The 22,507-nt window shown below is 36.4% G+C and overlaps 1 protein-coding gene and 1 pseudogene across 1 annotated transcript in view; both read right to left on the bottom strand.

Annotated features, from left to right (window-relative positions):
• LOC125651942 (myb-related transcription factor, partner of profilin-like) overlaps positions 1 to 22,507 on the bottom strand; it is a 109,233-nt gene that overhangs the window by 22,690 nt on the left and 64,036 nt on the right. The window lies entirely within an intron of this gene.
• Positions 1 to 22,507, bottom strand: part of LOC125669001 (allatostatin-A receptor-like) — an 89,420-nt pseudogene that overhangs the window by 29,858 nt on the left and 37,055 nt on the right.

Genomic DNA, 22,507 nt, shown 5'->3' with positions numbered 1-22,507 from the left:
CGTGTTAATGCTCTATTCTGATTACACTGTAGGTGTTAATGTTTTATTCTGATTACAATGTACGTGTTAATGTTCTATTCTGATTACACTGTACGTGTTGATGTTCTATTTTGATTACACAACACGTGCTAGTCCTATTCTGATTACACTGTACGTGCTAGTCCTATTTTGATTACACTGTACGTGTTGATGTTCTATTCTGATTACACTGTACGTGTTGATGTTCTATTTTGATTACACTGCACGTGCTAGTCTATTCTGATTACAATGTACGTGCTGATGACGATGTCAGTTTAAATATTAATAATACATAAAAGAAGGTATCTTCAACATGTCGTTTTAAGGTGAAGATGTTCGTTCCTTTGCCCACGGATGATTAATTTTCAAGATTTTATCAACATTTTTACTTTATGATTTGAATATATTATGTACTCATTACTTTATTATTCAAACGAAGTACTCGGAATATATTTGAATATAGGTGAAGATAACGAACAATGATCAATCTCATAACTTCTATAAGCAACACAAAATAAAGAGTTGGGCAAACACGGACCCCTGGATATACCAGAGGTGGGATCAGGTGCCTAGGAGGAGTAAACATTCCCTGTCAACCGGTCACATCCACCGTGAGTCCTATGCCTTGCTCAGGTAAACGGAATAATCCATAGTCAAAATCAGTGTGCCAAGAACGGCCTAACAATCGGTATGAAACACGTCAGAAAGAATTTGAACCAATGATAGCTTGTAGTGGCAAACTAGATCGTTATAACGACCATTGAATTGGGAAAACCTGACTCTAAACAAGAATGTTGAAATCCCTGCATCATCAACTTGTTTAGCCTGCCTCGATTATTATTATTATTTTTATTACACTACGATGTTTGGAGGGAACTTAGTTTTGCGGCTTATGCGTTTGTTTAAACAAGAATAAGAGAAGGACCTGAATATTAGCACAATTTTCTCTTCCATTGTACATTCTATTTGCAATTCCTATCTTACATCACAGACGAAATAAAGCCTAAAATGCATTTGTTTTTATGTTGAAGAAATATTGAAATAGCTTGTACCTGTCATACTGAAGCGAGTCGCGCTGGTATAAATCGCTAGATCGTTCGCTGATAATACTCGATGCTATTTGTGAAGACTGTAAACGCGTAATATGCCGAGTTTGAGATCTTGCTGCATTGTACTGTACCCGCAAAGAAATGATAAACTGAGCACTCATTTGAACACATTTCTTTGGTAGAGACCAGTGCGACTACATTCAAACTGACATTATTTCTATTTGTAACGCATATCTTGTGTTGAGAGATCGGAGTTACTGTCCTTGACCACTACACGAGACACAACTACAATTAACGAATGAATGAATAAACGTTCTGCTGTAACAATAACGCTCTGTGTTACCGCCATCATTTGCAGGAGACACAAAAACGTAGAAAATTAATACAGTAAAAACACGCTTAGCGGAGCGCTTGAGGCAAACAATTTTGATTTGTTGCAAACGTAATTCGTTTTATCCAATAAGTTCATAATATGTTTTAAAACAACAAGGAATGAAAATTACTTCACTGCAAGCGTGAATTCATTATAAGCGTCATATACCATATAAGATTAAGACCCGTCATCTTGCCGCAGTAAGCGTGAATTCATTATACACGCGTTCTAATGTATAGAACTAAGAGTCATCACCTCGCCGCTATAAGCGTGAACTTGTTATAAGCCTGTTATACTGCATAAGACTATAATGTATAAAACTAAGAGCCCTTTACTTGCCGCTATTAGTGTGAATTCGTTATAAGCGTGTTGTACTGTATAATGCTAAGAGCCTTTGACTTGCCGCTGTAAGTGTGAATTCGTTATATGCTTCTTATATTGTACAATACTAAGCACCGTTACCTTGCCGCTGAGGTGAGTTTGGTGAGCTGCGTGGAACTGACCCAGAGGGCGTAGATGACAGCCGTGTAACAAACAGCCATGATGGCTGTGGGAACAGCAAACATCAGGATTAGTTTGGAAAAGCTGAACACAATACGAAACTGCCGCGATACACTACTGTCGTCACAAAAGTTCAAGGTCACACTGGAGACGTTGTTATGGAAAGTTTGATATCTCATGTTCTGTAAAACATGTTCAATGAAAAGTTAAGATAACGAACAGTGATCAAATCCCATAAATCTCATAACGAATGCAAAATTTAGAGTAGGGTTTCATATGAGTGAAATATTCTCGAGAGAGACGTTAAACAATACACAAACAATATAGAGTAGGGTAAACACGGACCTCGGACACACTAGAGGTTGGATCAGAGACCGAGAAGTAAGCATCAATTCCGTATAAGACTTTCCCGCATCTTAAGTACACCAAAAGCTAAGCTCTTACCCATTATAATTATATACATGTAGTCATGAAATTTGAAATTCAGTCAATATAAAGTTTATATATGTAGGTTGAATTCAATTCCAATATATGTTTAACTCTCACGCATACGTTGTTGATGTTCAAAATAGCAATGATTATCTGGACGTTATTGTATGGAAATTTATTTTCATGTCCTTATATATACATGACACAATTCATCCATATGCACACTTTATGCCACTGTGCATTCTCAAACACCTTTTGAGTGTCCTTGATCACAGAACTCTAGATTTAGGGACATTAAATACTATTGGCCATTAGCAACCCTTGTGTGAAGTATGGATTTGTAATGTCTCTCTGGCATGTAGTTGAGGACCGGAAAAAATATTGAAATAGACGGAGACGCGGTACGGATATGGGAATTCCTGTATACAGCAACTTTGAGAAATCGGAGGATGGTGAATGCTGAACAAATATGCTATATAATATGTAGATTGTACAGGTTTCACTGCTCAAAAACACAACATAATCCATTATTGCGTTCTGTCCTGAAACTTAATATTCGTATGTATGTTGAAATTAATACCGTTATAACTTCTCTTTATATTTCCATGGAAACAACATCTTTCGTGCTTGTATGTTTGATTTTATCGTGGAAAAACTTCCTGGATTTGAATTCTTTGGGTTTTTTTATTATTGCTTTTTCACTTACCAAATGAATTATAAGAATTATTTCATCTAGAATATACCTTCGTCGTCATTCATTAAAAATATGGCAGTTTATTTCTTTCATGAAAGAAAGCCAGCATTTTGACGTAGAATATAACGTACGGAACGAATAGAAAGCCATGAATCATGACCTGGATTACTTTTTAGATCGAAACACACACTAGAGCGGAAAACGGTGTACTAGACGCTAAACCAACATCTGAGATATTTCAATATTCATTGCAACAATCGATGAACATTGCGTGAAGCAGCCCACTAACTGTATGGTCGGGAACCCTTATGAAGTTAGAAACCCAATCCTATTTATCCAAGACGGAAAATTATATAATCAAAGTGCGTGTGATATTTTGAAGCATCTCGGCTAAAAATAGAATGAAGACATGAATGAATCAATATTACTAAATTACAGCAATTGAAACGAAAGCAGCAGATAGATATACTTCAAGTATGAAACTTTCGTAAGATAAGTTGTAATACACGTATGTACATTTATCGTAGGAATATCTTAAATATGGTAAGAGGAAGAACATTCTTAGGAATATCTTACCATAGAATGTCCCAAGTGTCATCTTAATATAGTTATTTCTTCAACATTTCGATAAGGAATATAAAGTTTTCCGTCTACTTTCTGTAAACCCGCACACTAGTATGATATAAGTATATTTTTGATTTCTTTCATCACATTGCTAAAAGTTCGAGGTAAGTGATTATTGACATAAATCTAAAGGACAATTTAGTCCATGCATTGTGATTTACACCATGCACCCCAAGATTCTTTGTGGACTAGAAAGTAATTTAAGGTCATAGGATACCCAAGATTTTGGATGCATCAAAAGAGGTACGTTTTTGATGTGTTTAGCGGGATTTTCTATTATATAATCAAATAACAATGGTAATTGTTGGTCCTTACAATATAATGCATGCACCAACAAAAAGACGCTCCTAAAGGATTCCAATTTTTTGGTGAATATTTCAGCGAATATTGTGAATAATGCAAAATGGTGGTTTCATAGGGCATTTACGCTGTAAAAATGGCTTTTATTTCAGTAATATTAAATCATTCACAAATAATTTACAATTTTCGTGGGGCATTCTATATCTTTAATGCATTTTCATACACCAGACCTACAAAGTGCAGGGACAACTGCTACCCATATTCAAACCCTTCGCCACCGGCGCATTTGAAATTATTTTGGTGGACATGATGTGAGTTTCATCTTTTGTGAGGATAAAGCGGATAAATCATACTCAATTTCATAGGAATTCACTCTCACTGAGTATTATGCATATTTTGTTTTCTCTCAACAGAGAAATCACTTTAATGTTTTGTGTTTGAATCTCCCCTCAACAAAATTGAACCCTAATTTGAAGCCTTAGATCAATGGTTGAGAATCGATGCTGAAAATGAAAACGCAGTTTATGTAAATAATTCAGGATGTGAAAGTAACTCGTACTGAATAAAAGGAAATATGTCCCCGTGTAATATCTAAGCCTTTCTTCTTGTACAGGAACCGATGGATACTATTTTAAATAAATCAGTGGGCATCGAATCATAACCTTTTAGGTATTATTAGTCTTATACATGGGATAAATCAGAATCTATACTTTCTTTTTTTGGGTGTGATGAAGAGGGGGAAGCAATATATCTATTAATCTACCAATGCCTATTGTGCAACGTTCTTTAGAGAAATTTTAAACAATTTCTGTCATTCAGAGAATATTGTATTGAATTTAGATGATAGAACCTACCTCAGGTGAAACAAACACAAAATGTTTTAGAAATAAAGCACACACCCCTTCCCCTCCGTGTGGCAATATTGAAAACATCAACTTTCAATTTAGAATATCTGTAATGAAAGTGAAAAATGTGGGTCATCTACAAGTCAAGGGTGTATACACTATAATAAGTTTGATCTCGATCAGGCAAAGGGTTCTAAAGCTAATGTCAATCAGTACTTGTTTTCCGAATGAATTAATATTTGAGCGTGTGAGATTCAAAATGAAAATAAGTCATAATACTATAAACCATTTTGATAAATAGGGGTCATCTAATCTTTCGTAGGTACCAGTATACCGAATTTGACATCTGCTATACAATGGGTTCTTAAGATATTGAGCAGAAAGTTTCTCCTGTGTGCAGACCCAGAGTATAGTTTGAACCTTTTAACACCTCAAAATCAATAGGGGTCATCAACGCCTTAGGTAGAACCTGTGTTCTAAGTTTGATGTCTGTTAGGTTTGCTAAAATTCCCTTTAAAATCTTGAATTTAAGGGGAAATCCATTTAGAAAATCATAAAAAGATGAAAGGCGAAGATAACGAACAGTGATCAATCTCGCAACTCCTATAAGCAATACAAAATAGATGATTGGGCAAACACGGACCCCTGGTCACACCAGGGGTGGGATCAGGTGCCTAAGAGGAGTAAGCATCCCCAGTCGATAATAATTTCTATTTATTCAGATTATGCAGTGAAAGACAGTTGACCAGTGGATGCATGTGTCAAACTTGTTTATTTGTTACGGTTTTGTGACAGAGATGTGACCACTAAACAACGCACAATCAGTCAAGCTAAACGCTATTTGAGAGTTGGCAGTTTAGACTGAACTGGTTTGGGGGAATAAAAGTGTTTCAAAGCAATTAAACACAGACCATGTCTGTGATGATTTATCTTCTCTGTTGAAGAAAATGTTCCATGGTAATGTTGTAACGGAAGACTACTATGTTGTAACGGAAGTCTACTATGGAGAAAAGCAGTTTCGGATGGATGTGGTCCATATTTTATGAAAGTATCTCCTTGCCCAGGATACACTATTCAGTATGATGAAACTGCCAACTCTCAAATAACGTTTAGACTGACTGATTGTATAACTTATTGTTTAATATCCCTCTTGAGATCTTTCACTCATATGGAGACGTCACCATTGCCGGTGAAGGGCTGCACAATTTAGGCCTATGTGCTGGGGATCCGGGTTAAAATAGATCCTCAGTGCCCCTGGTTTGTCGTAAAAGGCGACTTAATGGCGCCGAGCACATGAGTGAACAATTCTCTAGAGGGACGTTAAATAATATACAATCAATCAGCGTTTACGGCCTTTGAGCAGAGAGAGATCTCTATCGTGTCACACCTGCTGTGACGCGGGTCCTCAGTTTTTTGTCCCCTCTTACGAGAAATAAGGGGCACGGAGGATGTAGTCTAACCCGGATCCCACACGGGACTTCTCTCAAGTAAGAAAACTTGCATTCTTGTACAATACTGGCCTAAAGAAAAGGGACAGATTGTTGTATATTTCTGGAAAACAAATATGTTTGGACATGGAACAGGGGAGTGTGTTGAAAATAGTATTTTGGAAACATTGCGGGAAATTGTATCATAATATCATAAATAATGAATTGCCGCTAGGAAAAGCGTTAAAATTAGGCTCTGATAGTTCCAATATGAGCAAGACTGTTTGGAATAAGTTGAATAAAAATGTGAAATTTAAGGGGTGTCCTGGGTTGTTGCCATTTATTCCATGCATCATGAATGTGGTTCACAACACTTTCAAAGAAGGTCTAAAAGTGTATAACCAAGAATCAGAGGATTAGTCATTGTTATCTTTTACTTCTTTAAGCAATCCTTAGTAAGTGAGAATATTTCTTGGAGGTTGAACTATCACGTGGCTTTGATGGAGAGTTGTTTGTACGGCATGGTCAATCTAAATGGATGTCACTGCTGCCTAAACTCGAGTGTGTTGTGGAGAACTGGGAGCCTATAGTTACTTCTTTACCAAACTACCAAAGACAGCATCAGCTGTTAAACTCTGGAGATGGTGGAAAGGAATCCTAAATACATTCGGATTTGTCGTATGTCGTCTCCTATAACTCTGATTCAGATCAGCTTTTTATACCCCCCGCAACAAGTTGTGGGGGGGGGGGGGTATACTGGAATCGGATTGTCCGTCTGTCTGTCCGTCCGTCCGTCCGTCTGTAGACGCAATGGTTTCCGGGCTCTAAAGCATTATCCTTTCCACCTACCGTCACCATATCATATATATGGACTACCCATGGAATGAAGATGTTCCCTATCGATTTTGGGGTCAAAAGGTCAAAGGTCAAGCGCACTGGACATCGAAGTAGCAATATGGTTTCCGGGCTCTAAAGCATTATCCTTTCCATCTACAGTCACCATATCATACATATGGACTACCCATGGGATGAAGATGTTCCCTATCGATTTTGGGGTCAAAAGGTCAAAGGTCAAGCGTACTGGACATCGAAGTAGCAATATGGTTTCCGGGCTTTAAAGCGTTATCCTTTCCACCTACAGTCACCATATCATACATATGGACTACCCATGGGATGAGGATGTTCCCTATCGACTTTGGGGTCAAAAGGTCAAAGGTCCAGCATACTGGACATTGAAGTAGCAATATGGTTTCCGGGCTCTAAAGCGTTATCCTTTCCACCTACAGTCACCATATCATATATATGGACTACCCATGGGATGAAGATGTTCCCTATCGATTTTGGGGTCAAAAGGTCAAAGGTCAAGTGCACTGGACATTGAAGTAGCAATATGATTCGGTTTGTCATGCCATTTGTTTTTTACACTCAGAAAAGAGGTAGTTTATACCTATTACCAACACCCTTTGGGAGATTGATGTAAGCGGGGGGTATTCTTAGTGAGCATTGCTCACAGTACCTCTTGTTAATATATCTGCTCTCTAAAATAGATTTCTTAAATTGTTTCAGCGAAAGGATTCATTGGTACATATCCTTCGTTGACCTTCACTAAGAAATGGTGAATTTTCTGATATCGTTCATGGAGTTTTGAAGGTAACATTCACTGTTGTAGATGGCCCAAAGACTTGAAAGAAGCTGCATAATTTCAATGTTGAACCTTGTTGGACAGTCAGTACAGAAACTACGTGATAAGAAACTAGAGCTAGCCAAAATATATATTGGACAGATGTCTCAATTTGAGTGAAAAATTCTCTACGGAACGTAGAACAACCGACCACACAACCACCCAGTACCTGCAGAAGAGATTGTCAGTTAACAATGATATGCACAAAGATCTGCAAATCTTGCATCCACTTGAACAGAAGACTGAAAGAGGGTCAATCAAAATAAGAAGAATTGATAAAAGTAAGATTTCCCAGGTAACAGCATCTTCGCTAGACAAGGGTGACGCTCCACGGTGTTTCTCTTTCGTGAAAAGAGAAACACCGTGGAGCGTCACCCTTGGCTAGCGAAGATGAGGTAACAGACAACTTGAAATTTTTTTTCAGTTGGATGACATACTTACATGTAACAGTTTAGATCTGATGGCACAGGAAAGGATGTACAAAAGGGGATGCTTACTCTTCCTAGGCAATAAATTTCTTAAAATTAGCCTTTATTTTTTGTCAAAAAGTGTTGGACAATCTGAATTTGATGTTTGCCAAGCACAGGGTTGTCATGATCATCTTCCTGTGTTCAGAGTAAATTTGCCTTTGACCTCAAATCCAAGAGGTGTCATCTACTCACTAGAGGAAATCGGTGTTTGGTGTCTGTCAATCAAAGGGTTTTTAAGATTCTGAGCTGACAACACTGGATCTACCAACAGACCTACCGACATGCCCCCTTATTTCAAGGGGGAATAACAATTGTAATCCCTGGAAATGTTTTTACATATTGCTTTATCTTTAATAAATTTTATCAAGTTTATTCTTCCTCAAACTCCTCCTACAGGTATAAAAGCAGTTGCCAGTTCATATTTTGAAATATGTTTGATGGTGTCCTGAACATGCGCAATAAGGTTTCGGAATTTTCATGTTCATCCATGACGTCAAATAATATAGGAACCTTATCATCGGGACTACTCTTACAATTTATTCATCAAAATCATCGTTTGGAAAAGGATCCACGGTGTCCTGTAGATGTGAAATAAAGTTTCCAAAGTTTTATTTTCATCCTGGAAACCAAGTAGTTGCAATTTTATTTTTTTAAATACAGAGACCGTCTTTCCAAAACTCCATTTTAAACAGAAGAATTCATGCTTATGAAATTCTTTAAATTTTAGACAGGTAATGAATTTATCATTCGAAATACTAAAATAGGAAGCGAATGGGCGACATGCCCACTTTGTATATTCTGGGACTTATAGGGGAGAACAAGTCGCATTGTTATACCAAGTTTCTTAGTTCTGTCGCACATACACTGTAGGTATGAATTTTTAATACATATATTTAAGCAACGTAGATTTAACATGAATTTTAGCTTGAAGGAAGGCCTGTCCCTAATATGTTTTTGGATAATTTGATAGGTTACAATCTGAGAAATAATAACTGCCCTGGGGGTCGAAATTCACGTAAATACAACGTAAATATAACACTAATGAACGTAAATATAACAGTAATGAACTGTAAATATAACTTTAATGAACGGATATACAAAATCCGGTGAACGTAAATATAACACAAGTGAATGCGATGTTGTTTAGGAATGAGAGTACCAAACCCCCGTATGCATAACCCGGAAAGAGTTTACCCAAGATTGAGCGGAGGTATAAATGTCTAGGTGTTGCGTGATTGGCTGATATCAAGAGTGAAATTATTTGGAATTGAAAGAAATATTATAGAGGTTCAAATTAATTGTCAGGATGAAAAATTATCGCACAAAATCGAGAAATGACTGAGGAAATTACCATGGTAGGGGTGTGCTTAAAATGAAGTGTGTAATTTACTGCAGATTGCTATGTGTTGTAAAAAAGTACAAATATGGCCTATAAAAGGCACAGGACCCTACATATTTTTTGTCATTTTTTATCAACTCTTGGAATGAACTTTGAAATGTTTGCGGTCATTTGTTTAAAATCGATATAGTTAATTAGTGAGAGGGCCAAAGGTTAACATTGAGGTCTATGGGAAATGAATTGGTACTCTTTTCCCTTTAACGTCCCTCTCGAGAACATCTCACTCAAATATCGGGTTTGATACGTTCCTCCATTCCTCATGTTCTATTGAATTTCTTTAAGGAAACACATTATCAATAAAGCGGAAGTGCTGTTCGTCTGACACAATACACAGTTTTCATGTAGCTGCGATCTCGGAAAGTTCAATAGTGCACGTAGCAGTTTAGTGATGCATGGTAATCTGTTTCCGTCAGCCGCATTGCTGTTTGAATCAAACTAGCGTTGCTCTCCTCATCAGTTTTATTACAGATCTTTTTAAACTCTGTCAACCAGTATGGTTAGCATCTAATTGCGTATCTGTATGCAAGTTTATGGTTTCAGAGTGACAAGGGTAAGGTAATTAAGAGCGGTAAAGTCTTAATCAGGAAAAGGCGTGCCAGGATTCCCGACTATTAGATCGAAACCAAAACAAAAAACTCTCAAAGCTTTCATATAGAGACACATAAGCCGGTATTACTACATAAAAGCATGAGACGGTTAGTTTAATCATCATGATCCGGGGTTACATTTAATAATGATTCTTTACTACTGACAATTCAATTAACAAACTGACAATTCAATTAACAAACTGGCAATAAGTATGTTAAAAATATGGAATTGTAATTTGATTGCATTTTTTCTTCTTCAATGTTTCCAATAGATAATCTCCCCGCTCATTTTCGAGGATTTTTATTTCTTAATATCAATTTCATAGCATCAGTTTATATCATCTTTGAATTTGATGTAAAATACAATGCAATTTACTTATTTTCTTTTAATGAAAAAAGACTGTATCGGTGTCAGAGATAGTTAGGAGATAGAGATAATCAAAATGTACCTTAGGGTCAGAACGTTTTAAAAACAAACATTTCGATAAAATGTCATTAATATACATCGACACCCAGTTTAATCAAATATCATTATTCTTCACTGCTATGGTCACTCGGATGATAGTATACAGAAGTTTTCAGCAGGATGGTGATTTTCAAAACGTTATCTGAGATTTACGGTTTTAGAAAAGTTTGATTATGTGGCCATTTAAAAAAAGACGTGTAGCATATTATACATTTATGTCAGTTTCCTGTATAAGGTTGTTCCTGGAGATGGCAAGCTTTGTTAAAACGTTCTATCTGTATCATCTAAACGATCACTGGTTAGGTGTAATAAGGGATTTATATGGAAATAATAATGTACGAAACTTTTATGATTTCTATCTCTTCAACGAGAAATATTTTCTAAGGCATTATAAAAGAACAATTGTTCAAATGTTATCCTAAATAATATGTAAATCTCAAAATTATCATTCAAAGGAATTCCGGAGTCAGCCCCTATATTTATTTAGACGTAACAAATGTAGATAATGGCGAGACCCAGCAGACGATAAAAAGCGACACTTGGGGATTGCGAATAAAATGATGAATCCATCGTTTTCAAAGTGGACACCAAAATAACGCGTCAAATTTTGGAGTATAACTTTAATGTATTATAGGGGAACCCATGCCCAGTTATTTTCCAGGGGGTTCTAAAAATGCGAGACATTTACAGCATTTCGAACTCTAGTTAGGACATAATGAAACTTTATAGTGGAACCCTGCCCAACGCGTCAATTTTTGAATGTTGTCCGATCTCAACAAAATTTGGTATCTAGGGATACTCTAAAATAGAGACCAAAAGCGCGTCAAAATGTATGGCACTTTTAAATGTATAGAAGAATCCGTATCCAAATTTTTCCAGCGGTTTTTAAAAATGCTTTTAAAAGAATTTCCAGGATTGTACATGTCCTAGGGAATAAGTCAATATGGCTATATTTTGTGTAAATATTTGCAGTTGTTTTGATTGCTTTGTACATGTATTCATTGTAAATATATGTGTAAATATATGGATACATTTTCAAATGGCTTTATATACTACGTGTACTTGAATCACTGAAAATGAAAGAATTGTCTTAATAATGCCTGATACGTCACTTCATTCACTACCAATTCTAAAGCATCAAATCATTTTTAAAGCTTTAAAAGGGTATATTTTTCATAATAGGCGTAATTTCCATTTGGTTTGATATGTGTAAACTATAACGTTCCATTAACGTAAACGTGTTTCTTGTTACACATGATAAAAGGGTTTGCTTTCATTTTAAACAATCTCAGAGAAATCAACTTTCAGGAATTTGCAAGGGGAGTGCAAGTTTAAAAACAATATGCAGTTTGTAATTGGTGTTCGTTTGGAAGACTTTTGCAACAGAATCCTGTTCCATTACTCGCTCTATTATACATAAACTGCTGACGTAAGATTATTCACATAGAATATTTCACAGACACCTTGACGTATGATCGTTAGCAGAAGATAACACCAATGACACCAATTTAAGAGAAGGGCAATCGCGAACCCCTGGTTATAAGAGAGGTTGGATCAGGTGCTTAAGATGCGTAAGCATTCCCTCTTGATTGTTCACACCCGCTGTGAGCCGGCCTAGATATTGATATGAAACATATTAGACAGCCTTTGACCAAGCGATAGCTTAATTGTATTTGTAAATTATATATAGTTAGTAAAACTACCATGGAGCCGTCGAACCCCCTGTAATATGTTTCGCTATGCAATACTTACAGTTTGGATATTGTACCACGGGTCTTGTTAGCCTGGTCCCCATCTACACCCCTGTTTTTACATTTCATTTCGCTATTGAAAGCAGAGGGGCCGGGAAACAGACAAGGCTTTCATAACATTTCAATACCAAAAAGATTATTGTGTCGCCTGCGTTACACGCAGTGGCGACATATAGGGATCACTATCCGTCGTCTTGCGTCGTCGTCTGGCGTCGTCGTCATCACAAAAAATTTCTGTCAAAGTTTTCTCAAGAACCACATGGGGCAACTCCCTGATATTTGGCACAGAGCATCAGTGTGGCCAACTGTATTGTGTAAGACATTTTCGAATCTGTCGCTTATCAACTTCCTGTTTGCCGGGACTTAGAATTTTTTACAGCAAAAAAATTTCTGTCACACTTTTCTCAAGGACCACATGGGAAACTCCCTGATATTTGGCACAGAGCATCAGTGTGGACAACTGTATTGTGTAAGACATTTTCGAATCTGTCGCTTATCAACTTCCTGTTTACCGGGACTTAGAATCTTTTACAGCAAAAAAATTTCCGTCACACTTTTCTCAAGAACCACATGGGGCAACTCCCTGATATTTGGCACAGAGCATCAGTGTGGCCAACTGTATTGTGTAAGACATTTTCGAATCTGTCGCTTATCAACTTCCTGTTTGCCGGGACTTAGAATTACTTTTTCAACATTATACGTGATATATTACATATAGAATGAACTAGCAGGCGACACATGTCTTCCGGGGAAGACTTAATACTGAGTTTTACATCTATAGGAATTATAAATCGTAATGATAATTCGTGTTTATGATAAATGAAGACCGAATACATACCTCGTATCAAATAGTTACAAAACTCAACGGAGTACGAATTGACTGGCTACTGTCCCTAACATGTCTACGCCAACAAACGAAAGTGTTGAAGCTGAGAGCTGTCGGTTCGCATGGGGATAAATGCATGCTTGGATACAAGTTTAATGAGGGAAGATGTTAGGTTTTTAGACGACAATACAAGAATACAGCAATATGATAACTCAATCCTGCGCAGAAAATACCTACACGGTAAATCAAAGGTTTCTATAAGGTGTGACTACACGGTAAATCAAAGGTTTCTATAAAGTGTGACTACACGGTAAATCAAAGGTTTCTATAAGGTGTGACTACACGGTAAATCAAAGGTTTCTATAAGGTGTGACTACACGGTAAATCAAAGGTTTCTATAAGGTGTGACTACACGGTAAATCAAAGGTTTCTATAAGGTGTGACTACACGGTAAATCAAAGGTTTCTATAAGGTGTGACTACACGGTAAATCAAAGGTTTCTATAAGATGTGACTACACGGTAAATCAAAGGTTTCTATAAGGTGTGACTACACGGTATATCAAAGGTTTCTATAAGGTGTGACTACACGGTAAATCAAAGGTTTCTATAAGATGTGACTACACGGTAAATCAAAGGTTTCTATAAGGTGTGACTACACGGTATATCAAAGGTTTCTATAAGGTGTGACTACACGGTAAATCAAAGGTTTCTATAAGGTGTGACTACACGGTAAATCAAAGGTTTCTATAAGGTGTGACTACACGGTAAATCAAAGGTTTCTATAAGGTGTGACTCTGTAGCTCTGGTTTGTCCCTATATATATTTTTTTTTACTTGCAGGTAGGTTTTACAACATAACATGTGTCACCCTATTCAGCTCTGTTGTAGAGCCTGGACCCCTGATGTGGGGGAAGAGAGTTTTTGGACATGGCTGTTTGCTCTTCATAACAATGGATAAAGTATTTATTCACAATACACAGGAGTTGAAGTTGAGAAGACAATTTCTTAAAAAGATTCATGTAAATCTAAAACAAGTGAAACGTGCCTGGGTTTGGATTGTAACTGAAATACATCAATTGTATGGTTAAATATATTTTGTACTTTCTTGTATTTCGAAAATACGTATACTGCTTTGATGCATGAGTCTTACCATTATGTAAAAGGCGGGAGAAGATAAAGCTAGGGACACTATCCAAACGGTCGCCAAGATTTTATACGTGTTTCCTGATGTACACCAACTCCGACTCTTCATAGGCAGCACGATTACAATAAATCTGAAAAAGAAAGTTCTGACTATAGAAACAGATTTAAAGAAGGACACACAATGTGTATTAATTTGTGTTTCAGATTATCCTTCAAAATTCTTCTTATATAGATATATGTTTATGAGTAAAAAGCATTTAATTCATTAGAATCATTACACAAATGAGGAACATCGTGATAAATTGACCATAAGAAACCTTTCTTCGCATTTAGCCGAGATGATTATTACCGGACTATACCAGAAGGAAATCACTAGCTTATTTACATATAGTTATGAGAAATAATGAGATTTTTCGTTTCTCTGTACAAATGACCTAGATCAACGGAATAGAGATTCTATCCCTTATGTCATTATGGGTCATAATGTAAAGTTACTCATGTCTCCGGTGAAGTAAAGCAAATTAATTGTCTAATAAACCATCGATAAAAGCCCTTTTTAGAATTGGTTTTGTTGATAGCTACCAAATGTTAAAACTTTTAAGTAGACCCAGGGCGATCTTGCTAATTAGAAACAAGGTAGGCCTATCGTGTGTTGGTTTCATTGAAATTCCTGGATTCAGGAAGCTTGTTGTGGATTCCGAGAGATCTACGTGGGTCATATCCTAATCACGAGAGGAATCCTTTGATAAAAGCTGCTCTCTCCCTGGTTTTCCTTGTTTTCGTATCCTCATTAACGCAAATCCGTTCATTAAGACGTGTGCGTCACAGTCTAGTTATGAATCGAATTCTGTCCTCAATCCTAAACTTTGACGGAAGTAAAGTGTATACTTTCATAAAATGGTTTTATATTATAGCGAATGTGTCCGACCGTCTGGGAGCTTTATTTGCTGTCCCAAAGGAAAATAATACAGTAGCCCATAATTTGCTACACAGTCAAATAGTCTACTATAATTACGATGTATGAAATATTTCTTACATTGTAATAATAGTATTTAAACTTTTGATTATTTGATTAACCATAGAATAATTTGGATACCGTGGCTTATAGGGAAGAGGGATAAAATAGGCTGTGCCTGCTGCCCAATCGCATTCACTTTATGAATGAAATATTGTTTGAATTATGTTACATAAAAATGTACTATTTTAAAATTTTACATACTGTATTTACATGCAACTATAAGAAAATACAATAACATTGTATGTTTGTAACTAAGTTTCCTACATATATATTTTTGTAGGAGTGTTGTTTACTGTGAAATCTAACTTTTCTATAATCATGTAACGTTAATTGACATGATCATATGGTATCCAAAAACTAGGTGTCAGGGAACTCGTGCTGCCAGGCTTACACATAACGTGTAAATGTAGCATTCCTTGTCACTTTATATATATATTACGTGCCAGGTTATCACGACTTAAAATTAGATCGCAATGACCAAATATTTAACAGCTCGAATACCATGAGCCTAAAAAGCAGCTGTAGGAATATCGTGTAACCTTCCTGCCGAGGGTACGTGAATATTATCGGAACGCTTTTCTTCAAACACCCTTGTTCTGTCGTGTGACCCTTTTGCCACATCTTTCTTTATACTGCGATTGGGGTAACTATTCATGGTGTGACATTCATATGACCTTGACACCGAATTAGTGTCAATTTACACGAGCTCTGTTTCAGAAACACTTAATTTCCTATGTATAGGTCTACAGCATGGAGAACCATGAAATTCCTCTAGCATGATTATCTCTTAAGCTTTCACTCTCACTGCGTTAGAGGCGTAAGAATGGGGAAATTTAGACTTTTTGTGCCCTCGCAATACAAAAGTTGGCTATTTACGCGTGGGGAAAATTTACATTAATTACGGTCACATAATAAGCGCGTAAATCTCCTCCACGAATGGTTATAAATATTTGATATGATATATATTGTATTCAGATATCGCGTATTTTTCTCCCACGCATAATGTTGAACATTGAAAATCGCGTACTTACCCCCCAGCGTAAATAACCACTTATACAGTATCAGTCAGGTTCATACGATAGAAATCTTTTTAAAACCTCAAACATCTCAACTTAGGATAAGGTTTGTATTCAACTCTCTCGTATTCGAATTTATATAAGATATAAGGGGACTGATTTTTTTTTACCCGCTCTCTCAACAATATGGTGATTTAGTAACGTTACAATGTAAAACTTATACGGTACCAATTCAAATGAGACATCGAAGATAACGATCAGTTATCAATCTCATAACTCCTACAAGGAATGTAATATTAATTCTTAAGAGGACTGGACAAACATGGACCCCTGGACACACCATAGGTGGGATCAGGTACCAGGGAGGAGCAAGTATCCCCTGTCAACCGGTCACATCTGCCGTTAGCCCTATAATTCGCAGGTGAAATCAATGCATTAGGAACGGCTCGACAATTGGTATGATACATGTCAGACAGCATTTGACTCTATAATAATAATAATAATAATAAGACCTTTATTTAACCAGGATTACATATTTAGCGATAACGCTAGTTTTCAATATGGTCCTGCATATAACATACATACAGACAGATATTAGTAAAATAAACACAGATTAAAAGAAGTAGAATACATATAAACTTAAGAAATAATTATGAATGTAAGATAAATAGAATACAAAATGAAGCTTAAAAAGTATGGTGATAATCTCTAAGATAATTTCTCTTAAAACACGCAACACTCGTTGAGTTTCTTATGTTTTGACTCTATGGCAGGTTGTATTGGCAAACTAGATCGTTATAACGACCACAGAATTCGCGAAATGCTGACACTGAACGAGACTTTTGAAACCCCTGTAACATCAACTTGTTTGTCAGTAACGCTATCAAATACATAATTTGTACACGCGCTAACAGTTCTATTGATATTTACTTAAAGTACATTTTCTTTGGTGGTTAAAGGTAACGAGAATGTTGAATACTTTCATACGAGTTCTTGCATTAATTAAGACATATCACGAAATTTCGTATTTAATATTTACAATTCGAGGGCACACTCGAGCAGCCCTTTAGCCCTTCATAAGCAGGCTTAACATTCATTCATATATTCGATATATCCCTGCGAGCTCAAAATAAAAGACACCACAGAGTCGTTCATTTCTGCTTCATACTTAGATATTTTATTAAAAGTGGATATTGACGGCAAACCAAGAACTCAACTTTCTGACAAACGGGATGATGCCAGCTTCTCCATCGTTAACTTCCCATATTTATGTAGCAATATTCCATTATCACCTGCATGTGGTGTTTATATCTCTCAACTGATTCGATACGCAAGAGCTTGTTCAGTTTTTAAATCAACGCAAGATACTGACAAACAAGTTGATTGTGCAGGGGTTCCAACAGTCTCGTTTGAAGTCAGCATTTCGCAAAAAACCATCGAGTTTGCCAATACAACTAATCATTGGGTCAAATGCCATCTGACGTGTTTTATACCGATTGTCAGGCCATTCTTGGTACTCTGATTTTAACTACGGGTAACTCCATTTACCTGATCAAGATATACAAATGTAGGGCTCACAGCGGATGTGACCGGTCCACAGGGGATGCTTACTTCTCCTAAGAACCTGATTTCAACTCTGGTATATCCAGAGGTGTTTGCCTAACTCTATTTTGTATTGCTTATAGGAGTTATGAGATTGATCACTGTTCGTTATCTTCACCTTTATAGGAGTTATGAGATTGATCACTGTTCGTTATCTTCACCTTTATAGGAGTTATGATATTGATCACTGTTCGTTATCTTCACCTCTATAGGAGTTATGAGATTGATCACTGTTCGTTATCTACACCTTTATAGGAGTTATGAGATTGATCACTGTTCGTTATCTTCACCTTTATAGGAGTTATGAGATTGATCACTGTTCGTTATCTTCAGCTTTTATCTAGTGGTACTGGTGACGCTGTAGGGGCAATGCCTTCATATTCAGGCATTATAATGCATTTTTACCTATTTATCAAAATAGTAAAGTTATACTAAAAAATGATAATGACTTACTGAAATTTTTTAGCTTTATTTTTCTTTAAAAACGTGTTGTCCTCGATTTTATCCGAGAACCGTCAGTTGTTATTCAGAAATAACTACACAAGCACAATTGTTCAAGCCAATCCATAAAAAATACTAGTATTGCATTTAAAAAAACAAAAACAAAACACTTTTCATTCAAATTATGAAATATGCAGAAATTGATGGTGGGAAATAATTAATTGGTGTTCATTGAAGAATAAATGTTTTTTAAGATACACACTAGATAATGACGACATAACACCCCACCCTCCTCAAAATGAAAAAAAAAATATCCGTAATGTTAAAAAATCTCAAACACAAAGCAGGTACAAAACTTCATTATTCATGAAAAGTGAGGATAACGAATGGTGTGATCAATCTTATAAATCCCATAAAGAATACAAAATTAAGGGTAGAACAAACACGGAGATAATCTATACATCTACATCGGTGTTCAAGATATATGCGGGACAAATTACTAGTATGTCTAAAGACGGACAAGGTTATTCCACTATATACTCTCCAAACTTTGTGTAAGAGGGTATATTTATGGGGAAATCAGTGACGGTTTAGATGCGTGAAAACTTGTGACAGAAATGGGATAACAGTTCTCGTCTTCTGTATAATTACATTCATCTATCAACTTGAAATGAACCCAAAAAATATTTGACAACAGGAAGACATTGGGGAACAGATCAAGAGATTAAATAAAATCAACAGAAGGCGCTACAAAACGCCGTAAATTTACGACGACAGATTACCCAAAAGTGAAAATTCAAAGGACAGTTGTAACAGACTGGTGATTAACGCACATTCCTGGTTTCGCTGTTCTCAACAATATTAATACACATTCACAGTGAAGTTAATTATATGTGGCTTACTGTAGACCTCGTGTCACTGGAGATGTTACTTTTTTTTATTTGGTCTTGTTTTTGCGTGAGAAAGGACACCACAGGGTATTGTATACATACGCAGCTAGGATCTCCGCGTTCCCTGAAAACAGTACTATTGCCTAGTCTTAAATAATCGAAGAATAAATGCAAGTGACAGAAACATATAGACATCCCCTTAATTATCAGGAAATAGAGGGTCGACCAACACCATTGTTCAAAATAACTACATGACTCGGCTACTTCCGGTAACAGGATGGCTGGAGGAATGTCTCGCCAACGAGTGGTTGTGATACCGTAATATTCTACAACACAGAGTGATTACACAAAACGATTATTTATTTAAAGGATAACAGAAAATAAAGTCTAATATGCTTTTTTACTGCTTTTGAAACTCCACAATTAAAAAAAAATTGACCAGGGTTACTGTACTAGTATAATAACAACTATTATGGAATAAAATTTGAATTGTTGTGCACGTGCAGTATATCTGCGGTTATAATAATTTAAACTGTTAAAATAAATCATGTGATGTCTATCTACAGTTATAATAAACTGAACTGTTTGAATAAATCACGAGATGTCTATCTACAGTTATAATAAACTGAATTGTTTGAATAAATCACGTGATGTCTATCTACAGTTATAATAAACTGAATTGTTTGAATAAATCACGTGATGTCTATCTACAGTTATAATAAACTGAACTGTTTGAATAAATCACGTGATGTCTATCTACAGTTATGATAAACTGAACTGTTTTAGTAAATCACGTGATGTCTATCCACAGTTATAATAAACTGAACTTTTTGAATAAATCACGTGATGTCTATCTATAGTTATAATAAACTGAAATGTTTGAATTAATCACGTGATGTCAATCTACAGTTATAATAAAGTGAACTGTTTGAATTAATCACGTGATGTCTATCTCAATCTAATTAAAATTAGATCCTTTGATCCGCTCATCTACTATCGCTACACAAGGTATAAAAGATATATCCCCCTCATGGTGCAAAATTAAAAAGGGTTATACACATGCATCATTTAATTGATAGTAGTGCCAAACTAATTCAAGATAGTGAGCAGACAATATCTTCCAATGTCCAGAGTGGATTGACCATGTGACCTAAAAATGAAAGGGGTCATCTACGCCTTGTGCTGTACCAGTGTACTAAGTTTGGTGTCAATCAAGCAAAGGATTCTTAAAATATAGGAGACAGCATATCACTGTGTCCAGTTTAACCATTGACCTTAACTATGTGACCCCAAAATCAGTGAGGGTCATCTTCTCCCTAAGATGTACCAGTGTACGAAGTTTGATGTCTGTCAAGCAAAGGGTTCTAAATATATTAAGCAGACAGTATTTTCCTATGTCCAGTTTGACCCTTCACCTTTGACCATATGACCTCAAAATCAATAGGTGTCATCTACTTCTGAAGTACCAGTATACCAAGTTTGATGTCTGTCAAGCAAAGAGTTTTCAAGATACTGAGCGGACAGTATATTCCTATGTCCAGTTTGACCCTTGACCATGTGACCTCAAAATCAATATGAGTCATCTGCTCCTACAGCTGTACCAGTGTACCACGTTTGATGTCTGTCAAGCAAAGGGTTCTCTAAACATTGCGTGGTCTGTATATTCCTATGTCCAGTTTGACCCATGGTCTTTGACCATATGACCTCAAAATCAATAGGGATCATCTACTCCTGAAGATGTAGCAGTGTACCAAGTTTGATGTCTGTCAATCAAAGGGTTCTCAAGATATACAATCCATTAATCCTGGGGTCCGTGTTTGCCCTTCTCCCTAAAGAGATCGATCACTGTTCGTTGTCTTCACCTTTCATACAACTCTTTCCATTCATAATAGTTTTCTCTAGTGTGATATGCATCCTTAATTAAATTTTCTATGAAATGCAAAATTCATTTTTGGTTGCTGATGGTTTTGTTGCTATACATTTATTTGTCTGTTCCGTGTTTTCCTTTATGTTATGTATAGTTTATCAAAATTTTATTATGTTATGGGGCTGTCCGAGTGCCCGTCTGTCTGTCCGTCCGAGGTCATGTTTTCCGGACCCTTTTCTGTAACGGACGCATGTATAATATTGAAATGGTCACAACATTTCCCCCAAGAAGCGTAAGAGCGAGTCTGCATTTCAGATGGCTTGGTGCATCATGACTTACTTTAGGGCTAAAAGTAGGTCAAACAGTTTTCTGGACTTTTTTCGTTAGTGATACAGTTATTGCCCTGAAATTTAGTCACAAGTTTCCTCTCGGAGAAATACAAGACTTAGTTCAGTTTGTATTTCAGCTGGATTAGTGCATCATGACCTACTTTAGGGCAAACAGTTTTCCAGATTTTTTCTATGGACACAGGTATTGCCTTGAAATGTAGTCACAACCCTTTCTCTTCTTATCTGCCGCTGTCTGCGTTGCTTCAAAATTAACACCTTCGCCATTATTCGTTTAGTTGTTTACAGACTAAGAGTTACACCTGGTCATGAGCAGGCCAAAGTTTAAGCCATAAATTTAGTCGGGTGCAAACGTAGTCTGTTTTATGAAACGCAACTTAGTCCGGTTTTATGATTTAGTCCTGTTTTTACGCCCGACTAAGCTAACGTCTGGTCGCACGCCTTTTTATGAAACGGGCCCCGGGCGTTTAGCAAATGACGAGTTTTAAATTACCTGAATCACCCACGTGACCTTTGAGGATCCGTTGTTTGAATCACTGAACGTTTACAAAATTTGGTGTTTAACATGCGTATATATAAAAGGCAACACAGTTGTGAATTTCGTACAAATAAAACCAGACTCGTTTTTTTCTGTTTTAAAACAAAGCACGTTAGAAGATGCATGGTCTCATTGATTTCCCTAAAAGCACGTTACGTCACAAAAACATGACTTTGATATACGCCCGAATAACCACCATCACCAC

The sequence above is a fragment of the Ostrea edulis genome, chromosome 4 (genome assembly GCF_947568905.1).
Source record: "Ostrea edulis chromosome 4, xbOstEdul1.1, whole genome shotgun sequence".
Classification (NCBI taxonomy): Eukaryota; Metazoa; Mollusca; class Bivalvia; order Ostreida; family Ostreidae; genus Ostrea; species Ostrea edulis.
Note: the sequence above shows the minus strand (reverse complement) of the source record. Positions and strands in the feature narration are given on the sequence as shown.